Genomic DNA, 20,509 nt, shown 5'->3' with positions numbered 1-20,509 from the left:
AGTCACAGGGATGTAAAGTACATCATAGGGAATATAGTCAACAATACTGTAATAACTATGTGTGGTATCGAATGAGTACTAGACTTACCGGGGTGATCACTTCATAAGTATTATAAATGTCTAATCACTCTGTTGCACACCTGAAACTAATAAAATATTGTATGTCAACTCTAATTAAAAAAATGTTTTGATTATCTAAAAAATAAATAAGTAAAATAAATATTTTTGAATAAAGTCTTACATATTTCCTCAAAAAAAAAAAAATGCAGCAAAGTTCAGTTCCAGGTGAGAGCTCTCTTCCTGACCTGGAAAGCCACCTTCTTGCTGTCTCCTTGCATAGCCTTCCCTTGCCATGTACATGGGGATATGGAGGAGGGCAGAGAAATGTTTTTCTGCTTATATTCATTTATTAGTGAATCCCTTTATGAGGGTCCTACTCTCGTGACCTAATCTAGAACTAATTACTCCCAAAGGCCCATTTCCAAATACCATCACATTGGGGGTTAGGGCTTCAACATATGAATTTGGGGTGGCGGGGTGGGGGTTGAAAGGGACACAATTCAGTCCATAATAATATCAGACAGCACTAGACAGCCAGCCCATTTCCTAAGTAAAACAGAGCCTATCTCTTCATCCTTTGGGGGACTCATGATGCAACATAGAAATCATAGTATCTTCCCCTAATGCATGCATTCCTGCACCTACACATCTAGCATCCTTAGCAAATTCAAGAACCGTTACCTCATTAGGTCTAGATAAAAGTTGGTCAGAGTATTTGACCCAGAGAAGAATGTATATTATGTATTTCCTTCATTCTTGTTTTTCTGGTACTTCAGTTGTCCTTTTACCTCAAAGTTGTTCTTTTTTTGTGGTAAAGTATAAATAACATAAAATTTACCATTTTTACCATTTTAAGTGTGCAGTTTTGTGGCATTCGTATCGTTGTGCAGCCATCACCACCATCTATCTCCAGATGTTTTTCATCTTTTCAAACTGAACTCCTGTATCCATTAAATACTAACTCATCATTCTTTCCTCCCCCTTCACTTTGGCAGCCACCATTCTACTGTCTGACTCTATGACTATGACTCCTCTAGGTACCTAACAAGTGGAATCATACAATATTTGTCCTTTTGTGACTGACTTATATCACTTAACATAATGTCTTCAAGGTTCATTCATGTCATAACATACGTCAAAATTTTCTTCCTTTTTAAAGCTAAATAATATTCTATTGCATGTATATGCCACATTTTAGTTTTCTAGTCATGGACATGGTTGCTTCCATGTCCAGTCAAAGTCCTTAATAAAAGAAATCCTTTAGAATTCTGACATTGCTGAGAAATAACTGAAATTGATTGCTTGGTGATTGCAGAAAAAAATGTTGCAGAGCTGTCTGAGTGGATATATGAGATTATGTGTAACCCTTGCCCCTTAAGGAAACATGACACAATTCTAAAACATTAAAAACTTCAAAGTCCTTTCATAGCTGAATATTTTCTTTAAAATCTTTATTGTTCTGTATACTCAAGTTAATTTCTTAGAGCATTCAAAACACTCCTGTTAACTTTAATGCTTAAGGATTTCTAGTATAAGCAAGAGTAAAAAAATTAACTGGTATAAAGTTTAACATAAAATAAATATAAAATAGTTACAATGTTTTCTCAGATTAAATTTCAGGAGATACAAAAGTTCACTTATATTTTGTTTACTGGTGCAAAAGAGACATACTAGAATATATAGAATCTTAAATTCATAACATTTTAGATCTGGAAGGAATCTTAGAGACGATTTATCCCAATCCTTTTATTTTATTGTTGAACAAACCCAGAGAGCTTATGTTATTTTTTCTTTTGTTCTATTCATTCATCCATGTATTCATTCAATATTTGCTTGTCAACTATGTATGATGCACTGTGTCTAATACTATAAGACATATGCAAATTGCTTATAGTTTTGTTCTTACCCTTAAAGAGCCTATCTAGCAAGGCAGAAACTCTGGGCATTGAAATTCAATAAACACTGGGTCACTACTGTGTTCAAGCCAATGTGCTAAATATTTAAGAAGACACAAAAATGAGAGGAAGGAACACTTAGTGAACATATAAGCCAATAGAGGGACAAGACTCATATATACTGTACTGTTAGCAAGGGCCCGAGTGAGGCATTGGGGACTTGAAGGAAGTAGGGATTATAGCCACCAATGGGAAATAAGTGACTTCTTGAGAGAATTAGTACTCGTAGTAGGCCTCAAAGTATGTGGATGAGCTGAATAGGCCGAGATGAGAAAATGGAGAAGGAACATGATCAAGGTAGAAAGGCAAGAAAGAGTAAGGCTTTGGGGGTCTCATGAAAGGTATATGAGTAGAGGAGGGTTTAAGCGACAGTATCTCTTAGGGCTCTCTCCTTAGGCTGCTGAGATAGAGGGACTGGTTTTAGTCCTGGCTAAACCTCAGGATCCTCATTTATAACACCGAAATGTTAATGTTCCCTGTCACCTAGAGTGATTGTGAAGATGGAAGGAGATAACGTACATGAAGTATTTCACATGACTGGAACACGGAAAAGCTCCCAAAATGTCAGCCATTGTAATAATATATTTAATTCAATAAATATATTTAATTCAATAGACAATGAATAGGCATTAGAGGATTTTGCCTATTCATTTTAATATGTTAATAAATACATTGTTTAAAATTTAATCTGTCAGAGTTCTGTAAGAATGGGTGGAATGAAGGAAAGCAGGAGATAGAATATGCATTGGGTGGAAATTATAATAGCCTAGATGACAAGTAAGTAATGAGAGCCTCGTTAAGTCTGATGGAGAGGCAGTTACAATCAATAAATTATATAGGTATTAAGGAAGTAAAATTGGCAAGGGAGAAGGGGAGGTTAGTGCAACAGATTGGGTACAATGAAATGAAGAAGAAAAATCAAAGATGAACACTTAGTACTTAAGTTAGAGACTGAGAAAGACACTGGGAGATAAACTAGAGTTCAAGGTGATGCTGGATTTGGTTGTACATATATTGAATCTAAGAGACCAGTTGAGATGTCCAATACACAGCCCACAGTGGGGCTCAGTACTAGGTTCAGAGTAAACAAAATGATGCCCAAGGAGCAGGAACTGGACTTTATACAATCACCAGTGAATTTAAAAGAATAGCTAGTGTGGTAAACATGGAGACCAGATTTGAAATGTTTTAGAATGAATGAATGGTGAGGCATTGGGAGATCTTTAAAAAAAATTACAGTGAGGAACACTTAAGTAGGGTGGTAGATAGCAGGGCACAGTTGCATTTTCTCTATTTTAATATCAATGGGCCTGATTATGTTTTTCAGTATTAGAGAAGGTGAAGACAGAGAGTGGTAGATTGAAAATGGTTTCCAGAAGGGAAAATGGCTAAAGAAGATCCTAGGGGAGGTGATTAAAATGAAAAGCCTAGACTCAAGGGGTTAGTGAGTGTTTCAGTGTTGACTATTTGTTGGTGGAACTGAGTGATTCCCCTGTTATGCTGGTTGGAGTGGAGACAGGAGGTTGCTCAAACCAAGCTGTGTGAGGCTGAGCCTTAAACATTGGTGGAATTTTAGTACACAGTGACTGGTAGGGAAGGGAATTCCGCAACATTGTGTAAACAATTTTTAGGAGTCAAGAAAAGGCAGTGGAACATACTCCAGAAGTGAGGAACACTGTATTAGTTTCTGGAGGATGCTGTAACAAATTACCACAAACTGAGTGACTTACAGCAACAAAAAAAAAATGCATTCTTTCACAGCTTTGGAGGCCAAAAGCCCAAAATTAAGGTGTCAGCAGGGCCAAACTCTCCCTGGAAGCCCTAGGGGAGAGTCTCTTCCTTGCCTCTTCCAGCTTCTGGTGGCTGTGAGCATTCTCAGCTCACAGCTTCATCACTCTAGTCTCTGCCTTTAATCTTCGTTTGTCGGTTTCAGATCTCCCTCTGCCTCTCTCTCACAAGGATACGTTTGATACATGTAGGACTCACCCAGATAATCCAGGATAATCATATCTGTAAAGATCCTTTTTCCAAATAAGGTGATATTCACAGGTTAATTGATTCTGGGAATTAGTGCATGGACATATCTTTGGGAGCCATTACCAGCCCAGCACAAATACTTTACGGAGTCTGATAAATACAGTGAGAATTCAGAATAAATAAATTAGGACAAGCACTATGTTGGATGCCAGATGAAAAAAAAATCTAGAATAGCAGGTTTTCTACAGTTTATGCTTATCAGATTATAATGAAAATGCATAACAATTCAATGTATACATGTGTATATACTGTGTGATTCGGCCATGATAACTTAGTAAAACAGAAAAAAAAAAAGCAACGATTTCTATGCAACAACAACTGAAGTAAGAAATTTTTAAGGAACAAAATTAAGAATAAATAATTGGATGATTTATTATTAAGCATGTCAGCAACCACATCTTCTTAGTAACTCTCTGGAAAATATGAAATGAAATGATACCAAGATCTTGCTAGGTTATGGTACTCTGTGTGAGAATACTAACTCATTTTACTTAAGTTACAGTAGCTCATTCTGTTAAAATATCAAAAATAACATTTTCAAATCAATTGCAAGAAAAATATTTTTAAAAACTACAAAATCTCTAGTACATAAACCTGGATACCGCATGGTATGAATTTACAGTGGCAAACTCTTAAATAATAAAGACCACAGTCTGGGACAGCCCGTAAGTTGTGGTTTCCCCTTCCTGAAGCCAGGTTGCAGTTCTTAATTAAACAGTAGTTTTTCAACCCTTCAAACAACCAAATCTTTATAGCAGTCTCACAGCTGTGTAAAAGAGGGAAGTGTGTTTCTTCAAATACTGTAATTTGGTTTGCTCAAGACTTCCTCAGTACACAGAGCACCTTCTCTTCTACCCAGCCCCTAGAGTATTTTTTTCCTTCATCTTTTTGAACCAAATGTATATGTAGGTGAGTACATCCACATTCTCACTCAACAACTACACTTTGTTACAAGGGCTCCATCCTTGAATGCCTTTTCTTACTTCCCACGGGATGGTTTTCCAGGCTTTGCTAATACAACTCAAGTGTACTTGCAAAGCCAGCACTCACCTCTCAGGCAGCTCATCCTATCTTCAGACCAGTTGGAAGGTTCTTCCTCTTACTGAGTGAATCTGTTTCCCTGTAGTTTCCAACTGTTTAGTCTAAGGCATTCTGAACAATATGCAATAGTCTTCAAAGCACAGCTCCTCACATGTTTGAAGACGGTGACAATGTCCCTCCTTGCCACACAGTTTTCTCCAGGCTAAATGACTCAGATCTTTTCAATCATCCTTTAGGCCTCCTAAGTCCCAGTCCTCTCATCATGCTGTTTTCCTTTCCTTGCTGCAGATGTTCCAAATCCCTTTTAGTGTGTCCTTCCCCACATGGAGTCCCACGTCCCAGATTTGACCCGAACAATGGAAGGTAGAGCGGAACCAGACCACGCCACAATAATAGCATAAGTCTCTTAATACAGCCGAAAAACCTTAGCCTTTTTGATGCCCACCTCACATTTTTCTTTATAAAACAGTTGCTAGCAGAGGATTTAAAAGTCTTTGGACAGAGTCAAGGAACGAGTCATTAATCAGCCTAGATGCTTTCTTAGTTTATAGTTTTCTATCTTCACCCATGGACACTTGTGTTCACTTGTTGCACATTGTATTGGTTTGTAAATACTTGTATTTACCAGTTTTTTATATCGTTTACCAAGGAGCACAATCATTTTTAAGAGAAGAAATGTCATGATTTTCTCAGAACTTTTAAATAGAAACGACAAATTGAGAAAGTTGACTTTTGGTACCAATATGTTAAAATGGAAAGTTTTAAAATCAAGCATCGTTTACTTTACAGAAGCTTATACAAATAAGACCAAATTCTTTTTCTCTAAAAAAAAAATCCCCAAAAAGTGTAACCGAAAAAGGTGTGGGTGTGTGTGAAGCACGATTTGGCATTTATCATATTAGTTTTTTTCTTCTACAGAGATGCCAAAGCTATTTTAGAGGAATCTTAAACAAAGAGTCCATTTCTACATTACTATATATTTTATTCTTTTCTAAACATTTTGAAGAATGTCATGAGAAATTATAAAAATAACTGGTTAGTTCTTTTTTATTTAAGTTTGTATATGGTGATATAGACTGTAGGGGTAAAAAGATCTTGAAAAGTAAACTATGAAATGCTAACCTTTTGAGCTGTAATTGGCCATGGCTAAATGGGGTCCAGTAGCATGATGTGGTCTGGGTTAAGATTTGGCCCCTGAGCTATACAGTGGGTGGTGGTGAACACTACTACATTTTCATTCTGGTCTTGGCCCTCCCTGGAATGCGTGTTTATTCAGCAGCATGAGCCAAAGCAACAAGTGCCATAGGGGCTCTATGTCTTTTTTTCGGAGGCAGGAATGTGAAAGGGCAAGAGTGAACATTTACTTCTCTTTCAGGTTATACAGTTAACATGACAGCTTTTTACTCATCCCCAACATCCCATCAGAACGCTACAAACAAAAACTAGGTGCTTCTGGCTTAAACCTTAATAGCTTTAAAGACAAAGCCTGAGAACTAGTTCTGATTATCTGTAAGTTCAGCTTTTCTAAACAGCACCTTCTTTTCTAGCAACACTACTTGAACATTTGGATTTTTTTTTTTTCTTCCTATTGGTATCATTCTCAAGATAATTCCAGGACCGATGTGGAGGAGCTGACGCACAAATTGAGAATAGATGGTAGATTTGATATATCCATTTATTCATTGCTACCTGTACAGTTGTCTGACTTTTTCTGTAGGGAAATAAGCAGCATGACTAGAACTTTATTACTAAAATTATTGTATAAAATATGTAATAATTTTTCCCAAGGACTGAGAAAGAATTATGTCAATAAAATAAGAAAACTGTCTGAAGAAATTCGCTGTTATATGAGCATTCCAGAAATACATTGACTTCACAAAAGACTAAATGTTAGAACCTCTTATGAGTCAAGAGTGTGAACGGAACTAAAGAATGTTGAGAGATTATGTAGAAAGTGGGTCCTCTTCTGAAGAAATCATAATCTAGATGAATCACCTACAATCTACCTGCTCATCCCATGGCCTGAAACCCAGAAGAAGGCTAATTCAATCTCCCAGTGAAATCATATTATCTTATCTCTACCAGGTCCTCAGTGTCATTCTGTATTCCTTTTTTGAGATCATATTAATCATTTTTGAGCCTTTATTTTGAGCTTTCAACAAAAGTGCAATGACATTTTTATTTTTATTAAAAAAATAGTACTAGCTCATTTTAAAAATCAAGCAATATAGAAATATATAGAGAACATGCAAGATGTCACCCAAAGTCCTGTCACCCTGATATATAATTATCATTAATGCTAACTGATAAATATTAATATTTATCTCTTTACAAGGACATCTGGATAGAAAATATAAATGGGAACAATTTCCATATATGGGAGCTATAAACATGAAAATTTCATTTTTAAAGTCAGGTTTACTGAGGAATAATTTACGTTTAATAAAATTCAGCCTTTTTAGGTGTACAGTTCTGAGTTTTGGCAAATACAGTTATGTAAGCTCTCGCAAAATTAAGATATAGAATATTATTGTTACCCCGTAAAATTCTCTCATGTCCTTTTCTAGTCAATCACCTTCTCTCTCTCCCAGCTCTTGGCAAAACTGACCTGATTTCTGTCTCTATAGTTTTGCTTTCTACAGAAAGTCTTATAAATGGAATCATACAATATATAATTTTATATGTATGATTTCTTTCCTTAGCGTAATGCTTTCAAGATTCTTCCATGATATTGTATGTAACAGTATTTATATCAATGTGAATAAACATATTCTCTGTTGGACAGACCTCATTTTATTGACAAGGTCTGTGCTTATAAACCCATCATGAGTACTGACCACTGTTTACAGAGGGGTAGTTTGCTCCTTTTTATTGCTGAATGACATTTCTTTGTACCAACGTAGCACATTTTGCTTATCTGTTCACCAGTCAGAGGATATCTGAGTTGTTTCCATTTTGGACTATTATAAACAATGCTGCTTTGAACAGCATACACCACAGGACTTTGTGTGGATATCAGTTGTCATTTCTTTTGGTTTTAAACCTGGACATAGAATTCCTATTGTAAGTACATGTTTTATACCCCAAAAAACTGACAAACTGTTTCCCAAAATAGCTGTGCCATTTTGCATTCTCACTAGCAATATATGAGCATTCTGGTTCCTCTGCATATTCACCAGCATTGGTGCTGTAAAGTTTTAAAATAATTTTAGCCACCAAATAGGTGTGTAGTGGTATCTCATTATAGTTTTAATTTGCATTTTCCTAATGACTTCTGTTAAGCATCTTTTCCTGTGTTTTATTTGTCATTAATATATTTTCTTTGGTAAAATATCTCTTCAGATCTTTTGCTCATTATTTATATTGAGTTTTTTTTATTAGTGAATATTAAGAGTTCTTTTTGTAGTATGGATATAAGTTCTTTTTCTAGTAAGTGTTTTTACAAATATTTTTTCCCTATCTGTGGCTTTTCATTTTCTTAGCATTATCTTTCATAGTAGAGAAGTTTTTAAATTTGGAAAAATTTGATTTGTCAGTTTTTTTTTTTATGGATTGTACTTTTGGTATCCTTTCTAAGAAATCTTTGCCTAATCCCAGGTCACAAAAATTTTTCTTCTGTATGTTCCTCTAAAAGTTTTATATTTTAAATATTTATAGGTGTCTATGATCGATTTTAGTTAATTTTTGTATAAGGTACAAAATATGAGTCAAGGTTCATGTTTTGGCATAGGTTTAACCAAAAGCTCAGATATCATTTGTTAAAAAACAAAACAAAACAAAACTGTCCTTTCTCTATTGAATTGCCTTAATACTTTTGTCAAAACTATTTGGCATTATGTTGGGGTGGAGTCAATTTTAAACTCTCTATTGTGTTCTATTGACCTAAGTATATATTCCTTTACCAATGCCACACTATCTTGATTATTGTTGCCTAATGATAAGTCTTGAAATTGTGTAGTTTGAGTCCTCTAACATTGTTCTTTTTCAAATTCATTTTGACTGTTTTAGTACTGTACTTTTCCATATAAATTTTACAATCAACTGGGTGATAGCCACCAAAAAAAAAAATTCTACTGGAATTTTTGTTGAGTCGAATTGAATCTATAGAAGTGTTTGAGAAGAATTGGTATCTTAACTGTATCGAGTATTCTGATCCCATGAAAACAGTAGTTTCTGGTAGATTCTTCTGGGAATTTGTATTCACACAATCATAATCTCTTTGAATAAAGACAGTTTTTTTCTTCCTTTCCAATCAACAAGACTTTTTTCCCCACCAATTTAATTTTCAAAAAGTACTAAATGTAATTTTATAGTAATGGAAGAGAGAAATTACATAAAACTAATGAATTATAGAAATGTGGATAAATATTTCTTTGTTACACGAAATATTAGTGTCTAAAAGATCATATCAAGGTAATGAATAATATTTTGAAAATCATTAAGCAATTAAGCTCTTTAAGTTTTTTGTTTGTTTGTTTGTTTTTAGGCAAGGCAACCCTTGGTTGACCTCACAGTTTGCAAGGACCTTGTCAGTTTACAATCCCTCTTATTTTTTTTTTTTTTTTATTCCTATAGCACCTGGTCTTCCTAAGTGGTCTCCCATGCAAGTACTAACCAGGCCCAACCCTGATTAGCCTCTGAGATCAGTCTTTAAGTTTTTTATACCTCTGTTTTAAATTTAGATGTTATCGATGAATTCAATCATGTGACATATTAAGGAAATTAACAATTTTATACTTCCTTCTTTTTTCTTTTCCCTACTTGCTGATCATTTGATTATATTGTTATATTTATAACACCTTAAATTCTGTAACCAAAATTCCTACAATAATTTAGCTGTAGTGTTGTATTAAGAAAAACAATTCATTCTCACATTATTTATCCTCTCACCATTGCTTTTTTTATTCTTGACGTTTTTGCTTTGATTTGAAACATATTTGGCCAGATATCATAGTCAAAAGTTGTTGATGTTTTTTTCAAGAAGAATTAATTTGTTCTACATTCTCTGAATTCTGAAGAGATCTATGGCTAGCCTAAATTTTTCACCACTTGTAGAGGACTTCCTTTCTTCCTACTTGGACATCTGAAAATTCTTTTTTTCATACTTGATGTTAAATAATTTTGAAAGAATGTATTTTGGTTATCAATTGTTCTATATGCATTTTTTCTGGAACACAGTTTCTGTCCCTCATTTCAGAGAATTTTCTTTGGTACAAAATTTTATACAAAATTTTGGGTGTTATGACAATTTCTTTTTCTGAAATGCTATTTATTTGGATGATTGTAGTCTAGTCTCCAAATTTATTATCTTCTCTTAACTGCTTTAATCTCTTTTCCTATGCTTTCACTCTCATATCTAGTCATTGCTATTTCTAATGTATTGTTCTGGAAAGAGTTATTATTTTGTTTCTCAATTTCCTTAACTGAAAGATCTCCCTTTTTATATCATAGTTTTATTATTTGACCATCTAACTTCATTTTACTGAAGTTATGCTAGGTCCTTCTATAGTGCTAAGAATTTAAAAGGAATGTCATTGTATAATGTTATTGTATAATGTTGTTTTACTATTTTTTAAATTCAGACTTTTGCTTACTGAACTTCTTTCTCTTTTCTTTTCTTTCCTTTTTCTTATGTTCTTTCTGTCTTTTCTCCTCCCTTCTCTTCTTTCCTTCACCTTCTCTCCCTCTTTTTTCTTCTCATCACCTTCTCCTCTTCCCTGCCTTCTTCCCCCCTCCTTCTCAGCGCTATGTATGTACAGCTACCACCCCATTTTTCATCATGCTCATGCTTACCATGAATGATACATTTGCTCTCACAAAATGAAGGAAACTATCCTGAATCTGTTATCCTTATCTGACCAAGATCTATTTGCCTCTAGCTTATCAGTTGACAATTGAAATAAAAGTTATTTCAATTTCTCTAAGATTCTATCATACATAAATACTTTACACCCATGCCAAAAAATTATATGAAGAGTACAAAATACAAAGAAATGTTTGTCATGGAGAAAAACTGAAAAGAATAGAAATAACCTCCAGTGGGTTGGGAAGTGGTTAATTAAAGTACAGCAATTCCATATTATGACATATTATGTAACTTTTAAAAGCAACAAGACAGATTTGTGTATACTGAGGCTAAAAAAATGTTTTGAAAGTCGTTATTAAATGAAATAAAAAGCATGGCAAAAGAAAATACAGTACTGATAAACAAAACAATACTTGCATACGTGTGTGAATGTGTAGTTATACATGTATGTGAGCATATACCTGATAAACTCCTAGAAGGATGTAGGTACTGCAAAAACTGCTCACAGTGTTTGCTCTGGAGAGAGAAGAGGAGTTGATGGCTGGGGCTAAATATGAGAGATAAATAAATATGAGAAAGGCTCATATTTATTCTCTCTGTATCTGTATTGTTTGAAGCATTAACAGAGAAAATAGAACCATACATCATGTGTATAATTTTTAAAAGCTGAGTCCAGAAAAATAAAAGCCACTCTTTGTTAAACGTGTACATCAACGAATGTCCTTAACATGAAGATTCACTCAGTTACAGAGTGACATGGGTTGACCACAAGGGGAATTTAAATACCTCCAAAACTTCTAAGAAGTTTTTGTATTGTTGTTTTTATTTGTTTGTTTTTGTTTCGTATTAACTAAGAGAGTTTTAACCTCGGAGTTGGGTAGACTATAAAACAAGTGACTCAGCACATAATTTTGGGTAGGAGAGCCTTTAGGTGATCTCGAATGACTGCCTCTCTCGCATTTGCTCTGAATCACCTCTATATTTTCACGATGACATCTGATTCCATTCAACCAGGTATTCAGTAGTAAAAATAAAAAGATCTAGAATTTTAATAAACGTGAATGCATGCACGTGTGAGGCATTATGCTAAACACAATATTCCGTGACACGGAAACAAACAAAGTAAGGTAAAATGTGATAATAGCTATTTAGCTTACTTAGTCCCTGTATTGGTAGAGAGGTCATTCACACAATTAGAGTCAAGGGCAACTAATGGAAGTCTAACGTCAATAAGTAACCGAAAACAATTGAAATACTTAAAGTTCTAGCAGCATTTATTTATAATTAGCTCTTTTATGAAAATTATCTAAGAATAGCAATAGAGAGTTGAATATGTGTGGAGAGATAGTATTAGAGAATGCCTTGTCCCAAAGCTGTTAGTTAATAACTTCGACAGGCCCTTAAAAATGATTCTTTTATTTCGACAAGCGGTAGAAATTTTAAAATCATAAATATGTAAAACTAAGACTATCAAGTCATTTAATCTGCACTTATTGAACTCTTACTCTGTGACAGGCCCTGTTCCAGATGCTGAACAAAACAGTGGACAAAACCGACCCAAATTCCTGCCCATGGGGGCTTACATTCTAATGAACAAATTCTCCATAATTTCCACTACTTACCCAGAACTAAAGTTTATAGTTTGAGGAGTATTGGTTTAATCTTTTTTCTTTGTATTTATAGATGTATTACTTTTTTCACAAAGCTGTGATTGTGATGTGAGTGTATTATACTTAAAATAATGTAGTCACATTTTCTACATTATGAAATATTTTTCAACAACATTGTTTTCACGGCATCGCTGTGTGCCAAGGTGTAAGTGAACCATAGTTTATCAATTGATCCCTTATTGCTTCAGATTATTTCAATTTTTCTTTCATTATTATAAACAACAATATGATAAATGTCCTTGTAGACAAATCTCTGCACAAGTCTAAGACTACTTTTTTAGGATCGCATAAAAGATGTGAAATTGCAGGATAAAGGGTTTCAGGATCCTCTTCCATTACTGGTGAAGTTAACAGATTAGTAAATATTATGATTAATGTTTGATATAAATCAGCAAAGTTTTACGTAAAGGTAGAAGTTTCTATATATTTTAATTCAAGTAAAGAGAAAACTTCATCACTTAATTTATATTCATTTATTTAGAATAATATAAATATGCAAGTTATATTTTTATGTCTGCATATTAATAGCTCTCCTTAAGAGAACAGTTAACATAATTTGATTTAAAAAGTATTTCTTATATCTTGTTTTAGGGAACAAATGATTTTAAAATTATAGCTTTGTCCAGGGCCATGCCACTCTGAATGTGCCCGATCTTGTCTGATCTCAGAAGCTAAGCAGGGTTGGGCCTGGTTAGCACTTGGATGGGAGACCACCTAGGAAGACCAGGTGCTATAGGCATTAAAATAAATAAATAAAATTATTTCTGAACAATATGCAGGATAAATTATGAGCATCAAAGTGCATCAAACTCCAATCTTCCTCTAAATATTTTTTCTTCATACAAAAGCAAACATTATAATCACTGCTGTGTGATCGCTCTATCCTGGTGATCAGCATCTAGCAGCAGAGAAAACCAGGTATGCATTTCTCTAGATTTCAAATTATGCCCATAACTTCCATTCCTAGGTCAAACTTTTTCAGTTTCAAAGTTTAGTTAAAAACATAACTAAAACTGTCAAATATTCAGGTAGCTTTCATTGTAGTATTAAGAATTCCTTATCTGGCTGGGTTTATGATGGAAATTCAAGCGGCAAGGCAGCATTTGTTGACAGCTGCCACTAAGGAGAATGAAAAACAGAAGCAGGTATTATTAAGAACATATTTCTCTATCTCTGTCTCCATAAGCTCACATACTGTGAAAGATAGATATATACTACTGGAATTCAAACAGTTTATCAGAGAAGATTTAAGAATCGTTTAAAAATAAAGTCACTGCAGCATACTAAATAATAGATTCTGTAATGGGGAAGAGTAGCTGGACCGCTCTGTAAGTCCTTCTCTGGGTGAATTGTTTGGGGAAAACACTTTCTGGTACAGAATTAATTTTATAATAGCATTTGTTCATCTGCTCATTTTTTTAGCCAGTATTTATTGAGTCCTCTATATGCCAGACACGAATGCTAAGCACTAAGCATACATTGGTGAATAAAACAGATGTATCAAGCTTACCTACCATGAATTTATCATCAGACCTACCAGTAATTCTTACCACAGTAACTCCCATCATTAGAGATAACCAATGAATACGAAGGTATGATCGGTCTGATCAGCCGCTATCTTCCTGAAAAGAAGCAATTATGTAGTAGAGAGAGCTCTCTCTCTCCCTTCCCAGCACTTCCCAGCAAGGGAGCAAGATGGAAATGTAAGAGTGAGGCAGAAAAGTTCCTTTCTCCTCTCCACAGCCCCTTCTCTCCACAGCCCCTTCTATTCCCCTCTTCTCTCTCCGCTCTCTGCCCCTCCCACCCTCTTCCTGAAATTAATCCACAAATAATCTTGAATTTAGGCTCTGTCTCCATAGACAAATTTAAGCGAAAGATGAATAACTTCCTGTTGCATTTTTTCTGAGCATCTGAATAATTTAAAACAGAATGAAAATATTTCCCTTGAAAGCTGGTGGCATGTTTTTATTTATTGTTATCACTCTTCATTGTCATCATCATTGGTCATTTATTGATATTTAGTGCATTCCAAGCATACCCGTTTACATTCACATCTTGTGAAACTCTCACAGCTCTACAAAGGAGATATTATTATCCTGTTTGAACAGATGAAGGAAAATGGAGGCCAAGGCTATTTATGTGATTTGCCCAGGGTCACAGTTCTAGTAACAGACAGAGCCTGGGTTAGATCTCCAGTACTATACTCCATGCACCAGTTTCCCAAATTAACTGCATTTGATAAGAGCTGCTTGTAGAAGGAATCATTGGATTTCTCTTCTTTCCCTCACATTTATTCCCAATATAAATCAAATCAGAAAGTTCTCATAAAGAATACCAACAGAATATGAAAATGAAGCAAGATACCAACTTGATCATTTTTAAGTCTATTATACTTTTTAGATAAAAGGTTTAAAAGGAAACCTATGCTAATTTTAATGTTTCCCAAAGCAAAGTCTATGAGAAAGTCACATATGCACAGAAACCAGGTACTGTCATCAGCTATAGAAAGCTGACATTTGCCGAGGTATCCTGCACAAAGAGATTATAAAATCAGATTCAGAAAGCTGGCATAACATTGGGGGGACAGGTGTACTTTTAAACCAGGGTGACTCTGGTGAAAAAATCTCCATAATCCCCAGAACCTGACTGCAGTCCTATGGAATGTAGCCATTAACGCCAAGACAGCCTTCAGGTGTGAAAAGCAGAGGACTTCTTTAACCCAGGAGCACCTGCCCACCTAGCAGTCACCATCATAACCACTATTCCCAGCAGTAAAGGTTGAAAGATTCAGAACCTTTTTCAGGGGGAGACCACTGCCCACAGGTCCTAAGAATGAGAACATTTCAAGTGTCCACAGTTCTATTTTCCTTCTGAGTATCAGTTTTAGTCTCCAGTATTTATAGCATTATCAGGGCTTGATTGCTTTGTTGAGCCTATTAAATAAGTAAAGGGGAAGCCATGTTTCTGTAGGAACTTGAACAGTTACTTAAATTCTCTTCTCATTTTCATTTATAAAATCTATATTATTCTGCTTTGTATTTTGTTGACGGGATACATTTATATACTGCAAAATAATCACTACCTTAATGTTAGCTAATGCCTCCATCACATGACATACTTATCATTTCTTTTTTTGTGGTGGAACTTTTAAGATACAGTATTTTAGCAGGTTTCAATGATATAATACAGTATTATTAGCTATAATCATCATGCTATACATTAGAGCCCCAGTATTTATCCATCTTATAACTGGAAGTTTGTATTCTTAAATGACATCTCTCCATTTCTCCCAATCCCCAGGCCCTGGTAGCCACCATTCTATTCTCTGTTTCTACGGTTTGGCTTTTTCATATTCTACATATAAATGAAATCATATAGCATTTACCTTTGACTTATCTCACTTAGTATAATGCTCTCAAGGTCCATTCATGTTGTTGCAAACAGCAGGATGTCCTTCTTCCTCATGATTGAATAATATTTGTGTGTGTGTGTGTGTGTCTGTGTGTGTGTGTGTGTGTGTGTGAACACCTTTTTTTCCATTCATCCATTGATGGATACTGCAATGAACATAGGAGTGCAGACATCTCTTCTGTCTTCATTTCCTTTGGATATGTACCCAGAAATGGGATTGTTAGACTGTATGGTAGTTCTATTTTTAAATTTTGGGGAGCCTCCATACCCTTTTCAATAGTGGCTACACTAATTTACATTCTCACCAACAGCGTACCAAAGTTCCCTTTTCTCCACATCCTTCCCAACATTTGTTATCTGTTGTCTTTTTATGATAGCCGTTATAACAGGTGTGAGGTGATATCTCATTGTGGTTTTGGTTTGGTGCATTAACTTTCTATTTGGGAAATTATTTCCTTTGAGTTCCTAAAATGTACTTGAGGGACTAGTAATCGTCGTTATGCATATAGAAATAATCTAAAGAGAACAACCAACGTCCCTTAACCTTGTTTCCTCAAACCCTAACACAGTGATGGAGGCATAACAGGTGCTTGGGAAGTTTAAATAAATGAATGAGGTTTCTTTCCTTAATGTTCATTGAGTTATTTAGAAAAACAAATCTTCTATGAACACTGGTTCTACAAAAAGGACAACAGTGTACTTATTTCAGCCAATAGCATCACCTCACCAGAGTGGATTCTTAAAACTTTCCCAAAAGACCTAGTCCCAGGATTCGCCTGGCAACAATCGTGATCCAAAACCTTTGAAAGGTGGCGATAATTCACAGCAGAAGGTACCTGACAAAGCAAAGCAGGGGCTGGGTGTGGTTACCCCTGAGTTATCAGTGCAGCATCTGTCTACTATGCTGACCTCAGAAACTTGCTGGGCAGGGTTTTCTGATGCTGCTAACAGTTCGGTCTCATTAGAGACATAGTTATTGTGATCAAAGTTCGAATGAGATCAGAGACAAACAGTTTGAAACATAACACTAAAAAAGTGGTTGTGGTTTCCAGTTATTTCAAATGAGTCTCCTTTGTTGAGATAAAGACTTGGGAAGCTCATAGTGGGTCATGAAAAGAAGAGAGGCAGGAAACGGAGAGTAAAGGACTTTCTGTGAGAGCCCTGGGGGCAGGCAGTGATGTGCTAAACTGTGGGTATTTTTCATCTCCTGAAGATAGCACTCATCTTGCAATTCTCCCAAGCAGTGAATCTAACTTTTCATTGATGTCCATTTGCATTAGATCTCAACCTGTGGGCACTACATAATGACGATATATATTTCCTCATATAAAAGGCAGATAAAGACAGGCAATTAAAGCATACAATGGCCCAACAAGTTTAAAAATGTACTGTTTTGTGTAAATTATTGTAGTGGCTGGTCTTATGATTATTTTATTTTTAATATACAATATGGTTCATTTAAATCTTACTCTCTCAGTAAGATTTTTCAACTTCTTATTCCCCAGAGTCTTATAAACGTAAAGGGTCAGAGGGGTTTATGTTTTATGGCTATCTTTTATTTGAAGAAAATAAAAGATAAAATCACTGACACATTTAAGTAATTCCTCAAAGAAACATATTCTCTCAGAACTGGAAAAGGAATCTTCCTCATGTTGCACTTGGGAAATTTGCTAACTGTGCAAAGTCGAAAGTGGAAATGAGGCCCAATTTCCAAGTTCATAGATCTGTCCATGAGACAATCAATCGTCTGCCTAGTGACTAGGGCAGGCATTCCAAGTTGTCTACCCAGCAGCCGATCTCCTTTCTTACTAAGAGAACCCCAGTTACATCTGAAGTAACAATGTGCCCAAGTGAAAACTACATTTCCCAGCATCTATTGAAGTCGGTTTGGGTCCAGAAATGTGAGTGACAGTCAGTGGGCTCAGGAAACATTGGTCTGTGCCTCACTGTGCTTCCCTCTTTCTCCTTGACTGGAACACGAATGTGATAGCCGAGGTTGTAGTGGCCACCCTTTATGAGCCAAATATGAGGCCGTACATTAAGGACGGTAAATCACAAAGGCAGAAGGAGATTGGAACAGTGAGAATGTCACCGTTGGGGCCGACCAGAGTTCGGTGTCACCCCAATGGTAGTGGGGAGGGAGAGGGATAACGACGGTGCATTTTTCCTCGGTTCTTCCTCAAATGACGCAGTGAAGAATCACAGGTCTTTGAGATTTAATAGTTTTATTAAAAATATATCTGAGAAAGACAAAGAATGCCCCAAAGAGGCACTGGGTCCCAGTGCTGTAACCAACACAAAGGAGCCAAAATGGTTACAAAAGGACAGAAAGGCCACCAAAAAGAGAAAGAACCCAAAACGGCAAAAAGGGAAAGGAGCCCAGAAGGGCAAAAAGGAGCCAGAAGCAGGAATGTCTGCCTTATATTTGGGCCGTGATGGGTGGTTCCAAAGGCATTTCTGGGTGATTGGCAAGTGAAGTCATCCTGACTGACACCTGATTGACACTAGGCAATAACTTCGCCTAGTGCACATGTGCATACCCAGAATTCTACTACCATTGGGGCGTTCTTTGGGCAGTCTCTAGGCTGGGCACCTATTCCTTTGTTCCCCTGTCTCTCATGTCTGACTTGTTAGTTACCTAACAAGAATATAGTGGATCCTTCATATAGGTCTGGATTTGCCTATCTACTATGTCTGATAGAAAAAAATAAGCCCTTAATTTGTTACAGTTGTTTGGGTTTCTCTATCAATTGAATGAATACCCTAAATGAAAGCATGTCCCAGTGCAGTTCTTCAGTAAATCAGAAATATTAGAAAAACAACATTTTCTATGAATTATTTATGCCATCTCTGTTCTTAGGGTTTTCTGTTTAAAATAGAAAACTATCTACCTGCCTTTTATGGTCCATGTCTCTTTGATATGGTACGCATCCTTCCCCAGCACGCTTGTCCATTTGTTTTTACTCTTTCACCACCAAAGGCAAATTTTTTCTCCACAGTCTAAGCACTCAGATCTTTGCTGTGACTGTGTATATTTGTTTCATGCTCCATAAAATCAGCATTGTTTCTCCTCTAGATTTTACCCCAGAGGATTTTGTTTGTCTTTATTACTTTGTACTTATATAGCAGAACATTCTGACCTGTCTTGAATGAACATCAGATTTATGTCTGACAAATTTTCCAACCACTACCCAAGACAAGAGATTTTTCTGTACTGGTTCAAAAGCAATACCTTTTGGTTGTTATCTGACACAGTGTGACATCCTCCTGGTTATGGAGACAATTTCCTAGCCACTAAATTTTGCCACGGATCTTTAGCTTTTTATCTTCCACTAAGCAGGCTTTATAGAAAGGAGTCACATAAAAAAATTACAAAAGGTGATGGTACAGAAAAGATGGCTCTTAGCCAACAGTCAAGATCTTAAATAGTAGTGAAATAATTTATTGAAATGTTAACATCTGTGTTCTCTCTATTTTTTTTTTCCTTCATGCCCCTCATCCAAATGTGAATCCCTTTTTCCTGAGATTTTAAAGGCTTTGCTCTGTAGAAAGTAGAAAGTTTCTATTTCTACTCTACTTCTCTATACTGCTCTACTCTACTCCATTCCTCTGACTTTTTGTTAAACTTTAGAGGCATTTCTTATCTTTTGTAGGGTCTTAAATTAACTGACTTGAAGGGAGAAGAGAAAGGGCTTGACATTTGAAGGCTTACTCCAGAGGGAGAGATTTCCTACTAGATGAGATAGAGAGGGTGGTATTTGCCTTGTGAGTAGCCTGTGGTATTGGTGGGACCTCAGAGAGTTGGTTGCCCCCAGAGAGGATGTCTCCTCAAAAATCACAGATACCCTAGCTTCACCAGGGACTTTCAGAGCCAAGTATGGCAACAAGCACTACAGTCCCCAGAACTGAAGGTAATAGAGAGGCTAGATAATGGATAGTGTTTGTACTCATGACTGGGGCTTCTCTCAATATTTCTGGACCTAGAAAGATACCTTTGGGGCTCAAGAAAAAAGCTCTAGTAATGACTAGTTTTAATTCTTGCCCGTCCAATGGTTGAAATCAAATTTAAGTTGACTTGAACAAAAGAGAAATGTGACCATTCCTTCTCACCTAACTTCTTGGACTGAGATTCTCACCTACTAGATTGTTTCTAGAGGAAATGAAAGATCTACAAATACAAATCTTACAGTCATAATGTAAAGTTCCCTCTGACCCTGTCATATTTTTAGTTCTACTTGTGCCTATGTGCCTTATCAGGTGAATAGGGATCATTTTGACATCATTCAGAGTCTGGATTAGTTAACAAAAATCTTTTAACATTTTGCTGATAGTAAGTACTATTTTGATCTTTAAAATAAACATCAATATTTTTGTATACATTGCATTTCACCTAAATGAGATCTCTTCTCATTAGAGCACTGCCGGTATTATTTTTTCAGAACTCTGAGTTCTGCCTTCATTCTGCAAATTCCGAAATTCTGCAGTTGAAATAAACAACTAGCTGAGATAAATAATTCAGATTAAGAAAT

The 20,509-nt window shown here is 35.7% G+C and overlaps 1 pseudogene; it reads left to right on the top strand.

Annotated features, from left to right (window-relative positions):
- Window positions 1-13,189: 13,189 nt before the first annotated feature.
- On the top strand, window positions 13,190-13,308 carry LOC120618661 (uncharacterized; annotated as a pseudogene).
- Window positions 13,309-20,509: the final 7,201 nt, after the last annotated feature.

Source organism: Pteropus medius, unplaced genomic scaffold, assembly GCF_902729225.1.
Source record: "Pteropus medius unplaced genomic scaffold, Ma_sr-lr_union100, whole genome shotgun sequence".
In the NCBI taxonomy this organism is placed as follows: Eukaryota; Metazoa; Chordata; class Mammalia; order Chiroptera; family Pteropodidae; genus Pteropus; species Pteropus medius.
The sequence above is the reverse complement of the archived record's forward strand: the minus strand, read 5'-3'. Positions and strand labels throughout refer to the sequence as shown.